This window comes from Triticum dicoccoides, chromosome 6B (genome assembly GCF_002162155.2).
Source record: "Triticum dicoccoides isolate Atlit2015 ecotype Zavitan chromosome 6B, WEW_v2.0, whole genome shotgun sequence".
Classification (NCBI taxonomy): domain Eukaryota; kingdom Viridiplantae; phylum Streptophyta; class Magnoliopsida; order Poales; family Poaceae; genus Triticum; species Triticum dicoccoides.
In genome coordinates this window covers 47,699,468-47,704,802 of record NC_041391.1, presented here as the reverse complement: position 1 = coordinate 47,704,802, position 5,335 = coordinate 47,699,468, and the positions used below count along the sequence as shown (strand labels likewise).

General features: G+C 39.6%; 1 pseudogene; it reads right to left on the bottom strand.

The window, feature by feature from the left end:
* Nucleotides 1-305: 305 nt before the first annotated feature.
* On the bottom strand, nucleotides 306-5,122 carry LOC119325383 (annotated as a pseudogene).
* Nucleotides 5,123-5,335: the final 213 nt, after the last annotated feature.

The window sequence follows — 5,335 nt, the reverse complement described above, 5'->3', positions numbered from 1 at the left end:
TCTTTCGAGCTCAACAAGCAGTGCTCTTATTTACCACATACACACTCCCTCGGAGAAGGTCGATCATTTACCACAGAATCTCCAAGTTCGTGATGGAATCACTGTTACGCGAATTATCTCAACATATAGCAATGAGACGTGAAACTAGGGCTGAAGTTCCATGATTTTAATATCGTGAATAAATTTTGGCATAACCTTGATCACTTTAAATATTCATTCCTCCCAATAACTCTATCAACAGGTGCTATCAAGTCAATCAAATTGAGCATGTAGAGTTGCAATACTTGAATGCTCGTTCTCTTCGATAATTCAAGCCCCTAAGTTTTCTTTAGGATTTCTATTGGAACAAAAACATGCTTCACCACAAGGTTTCGCTTACAAAATCTAAAGTTGGGAGTTATGACTAAATTATATTAAATGAACGCAGGGAACTCACTTAAGTGCATCCAGTCAACTAAAATCCTTCCTCAAATAATATTGCAAGATAAGGCATTATGCATATGTTATACCTTCTCACGCTGGCTCACTTCTTCCCTTAGTCAAATCTCCACTTCATTCTCTTCATTTCCAAACAGAGATTAATTTTTGAGAAAAAGAGGTTCTATGATGTGAATGGATTTCTCGGTTCTTGAGATCATCCGGTCTATTGAAACTCCTCCTTTGGCTTTCTTCCCCTAACTAAAAAGACCTGAGCGCTGCTAGATCGAGTGCTAGTCCGCCTTTTTGCTCTCATGATTGGGATCTCCACCTTCCTTATCATCAGCCTGCGCCTCAGTGAACTCCAGCAGCTGGCAATGTAAAACAGTCAGAAACAAACAAGCCTCGCAGTTTTGACAGTGAATTGTAGTTATGATATGATCAGAAACAAGATGAAACAAAGAAGAACATGGGAAATGAGGAAAGGAGAAAAAATATCTGATCATCAGAGGTGAACAAGCTTTATTACCGGCTTTACTTCCCCGTTCCATAGACAGTGCACAGCGACGAAACCAATCACGCCAGGAACGATGTATAACAGAGCAGGCTGCGTATCATCAGAAATAGAAGGAAGAGGAAACAAAATAGGTAATAATATTCCAGAGACTAGGGCATATAGAGAACGACAAGATGAGAAGATATATTAATAGCAATAGGACTACCTGCGCGGCTCGGAACCAGTTCATCACAACTATTGTTACTGTCAAACCCGCTGTGTATCCCAGAAACGCGCTGTTGAAGTAACCGCGGCTCTTGATCCCTCGTGAGACGTCGAAACGCAGGGCAAGCGCAACAAAGATGCCTGCAATCAGAATTATATAAATAGATATACATTTATACGTTAAGATGTTACATGCTTATGGAAACATGGGAGGCCTCTGCATGTGTTTTCAGTATTGTATAAAATGGAGAACTGCTTAGGATTTTTTTTTTCAAAAACCTCTTCTTATTTTGGTTATACTGAACTGATATTATGAGTTTATAATGCATGTTTCAACAAAACATTTTCACTAACCAAACACATCCCTGGGAAATACAAGAATCCACAAACTCATCACTGGGAACAGATATTATATGATTCTACTGCATCAATTGTCTGAGCATCCATGTTAAACATCTGATTCAGTCTAGTTATTATTAGGATCTACAAAAAGAAGAATCCACAACTGAAAAAAGCATACATCATCATGATACAACATAGTAGTGTCAAGCTAAGTTTTGTTGTCTCCATCTGAGAAACACCACAACTCAGTTGGCATTTTTTTCGTGCAACTGGAAGTGGTCCAATCATAATTACTTTTTGGTGTTACTGCATACCTACAATCCTGATATCAGGCCTGGAGCATATATGGGCTGTATTGGCAACAAACTACACAGGAGTGAATGCACTAAGATAGCGAAAAAATAGTTTTATTTGCAATTGCTAATTGTATTTAATATGGAACCGGTCATGTGGTGGAATTACAACAGCCTAGCATGTCACCAAAGTCTCTGTTTTCAAGAAAAATACAGAATCTCCTACCCACAACAATAAAATAAAACATCCCTTATATCAACAACAATTCTGTTTTTTTTTTTGAATAGTTTGGATTGCTTACCACATGTGTCACGTGGTAACAACAATCCTGTTGTTATGACAGTTAGACTAGAAGTTCTCCATTTATCACGAGAACAGAGTTATAATTCACAATGTCGCTGGCATTACTATTAAATCACAAACGAGAACAAATCCAGTATCACTGCCAATATCGCTAGAATATGAGACGAAACTAGCCAACATGTTTATCACTAACCTGGTATTACGATATCACCAAGACCAAGCATAGAGAACGGGCGTGCAGCATCTGCGGTGGGAAATAGAAGCTACAAATAGAACGAGGAAAAAATAGATGAACTAAAATGAAAAAAAAATGCTGGGGATAAAAGAGTGAATACACTGAGCGAAAACACTAACCTTTATTGGGGCATCAAATGATTTAGCAACACTGACCATATATAACTGGAGTGAAGAAAACCCAGAAGATGTCATAGAAGAAAAGTCCAGCCTGAAATTGACGAGGAAATTGAGAAGCCATTCACAAAACAATATTAAGCAATAATAAGAGAAGGATTCAGTGACAGTATATGGAACTGCGGCAACAGGACTGACGAAATGACAGAAACTAACATTTTTATAAGGCATGCACAAGCAAAAAATGGAAAATCTGTGGATATCTGTAAAGCAGTAAACAAGTTGAACTTATTATCCAATTCACTAGATAGTAGGATCACAGTTCAATACTACTTGCCAGAGGATGAGTACGGCGCAGAGTACATACTAGAAAAGGCAATTGTGGATAGTTAGCTTGCCAATACCATACCAACAGTGGGAACCAATTTTGCTGAAGTACGGAACCAAAATCGAGAATAATCATTCAGACTATCACCACAGTAAAAGTAATTGACTGAAACTCGATTATATAATACAAAAAAATCATGAAAACAAGAACAAGAACACTGCTATGCATTTAGTGAGCTGCTAGAAATTTGTTAATTCTATAAAGAGAAGAGGGACGCAATACGATGATAAGTACAATCACTAGAGATGCAAACCGCAGATCGTCAATATGGCCAGCAAGCACTGCATAACATTGCTTTTCGAGAAAGACGGCCAGAAGAAAGGCTAGCAAAAATTTTAGAATATCAGTTACTTCAAATTGTATCTATCCTACATGCATGGCATGCTATTTTTATCCAAATTGTATTTATTGTACATATATGTCATGCTCCAGGAAGTAAGGATTATGATAGCAGAGAGGTGAGAAAGAGAAAGATATGTAGGTGGCTGAAATAATGAAAGAGGTTTACAAGAACAGCAGAAAATAGGAATACATAAGTTTCAGCTCGTTACAAACTTTGAGTGAACGCATACCAAGAGAATACCGCCAGTTTTGAACGATCCAAGTGATAGCATCTCAATTCCCTGCAAGATAAGAACTAAAATATTAAGGTTGAGCTAGTAAAAAACAGGGAGGCCCATGATTATTCTAGCAATGCATATTAACCTTAAGCTCTAGCAGTTATGACAGACCTGAATACAGAATGCTACTCCCAAAACATTGTTGGCTAGCCAATGCTTCTTCATGGCATACCATACGCAGAAGAAGAATCCTGGGATTGACGCAACAACTTGAGACTTGGTAAACTCCACCGAGAGTGCTGAAATGTGAAGTTAATGAGCGTGAATCATCATCAAGACTCAAGAGTCAAGCTTGTAAAGGGGAATAGAACGATAAAATTCTAAACTTGTAATATCATCAAGAAGGCGCAATCGTTTTGTGTTTGTAAGATATGGTAAGGATGAAGTTAATTAAAACTCAAGACAAGAGTCATCTTATTGCATAAGAAGCAACAAATGCATCAAAAATCTTGCAAATGTAACCAGACTCCAGTACAGCAATAAAAATGACATGCCATATCAAATGCAACATTGTCAAAAAAATGTATGTTTAAGTGCCAATTAATTTCCCCAGTATTTTGCAGAGCAACTGAGCAATATCATGTTGCCAGAATACAGTACAGACAGTTTCCCAGTTCCCCCTTAAAATGAACTACTGGTGTACAAAGGCAACAGTGCTGAATTTTATTGAAGCCTGTTCGAATTAGGATAATCAATACTTGGGTATTTGGACTCTTGATTAGCACATTACGTCTCCACAGTGTATATATAGCACTTAGAAATACTAGAGATGAAACAGAATATATAGTCTGTGAGGCTCGCAAACAGTAATAGGAATTTTGCTGTATAGTTTGGCATGAGCTTCAGGATGTAGAGCACAAAGCAAGCGACCAGCAAACAAAATGAAGGCAGGGATCATACAGTCGAAATACGGAGCACGCCAAACGATGACATTATCATTCCACCCTTCTGGAAGAAAACGCTTTATGGAAGGCAGCAACGTTGCGCTGGATAATCAAGCAGGGCAACACAAATGTTTGTAAGTTCACATTTACACTTCTAAGTATTTACGTCTTCCGAAAATCTCTTGTGTGAAACGTTGGAATTACCAGAGAGCGGCGATGCCAAGAACGAAAAAGTAGGCGGTGAGAACAGCATTGACCAGGTCCTTGGAGAGGAACTTGAACAGCAGGAACAGAGACAGAAGCATAGCACTCCCCACCAAAGGGTACCGCATCGCGTGCTCCTTGGACATGGTCTCCTGCATAAGAAGAAACGGAAAGAGTTAATAATAAGTTGAGCAGAGCCATATGCAAGAATTTGTGTCAGCCTAGGTTAACAACTTATAACATTGACAGAATAGATAGAGAGGGACATGTTGCTCACAGAGGGTGGAGTCGCCTTGACAGAACGGTAACACCCCACATAGACAGTAAGACACGCTGTGAGTATCACATTCAGGTTCGGGTTCACGTTGATCACGAGCGGCGCCAAGCTCAAACCTGCACAATGTCATCAAACACATGAACGAACTAGCAAATCAGGCCACAGGCAGGTTAATAACTGAATTGTTAAGAAATGAACATACCAGCAAGGGCCAAGTTCGCAGCACGCTCATGCGTCTTCATCGTCGTTGCGGCACCACCAGGGAAGATCAGCCCTTTATTGCCAAAGATAGCCCAGGTGCTTCAGTTCAGACAGAGTGCCCTGTTCCTGCTGGAAAAGGGTGAGCAAACACCGATGAATCAGAAATTCAGGAGCGAAATTCCACCTTGGTAGCACACTAGGATGGCTGAACTGCGCGCGCTACGCCTACCCAGCTAAGCTTCCTAAGAAATTACAACGAAACAATCTCAGATCACCGTCGCCGGATGGTTCGACACTCGTGAACTGAAAATAGAAACCAAGAACGCGATTTCG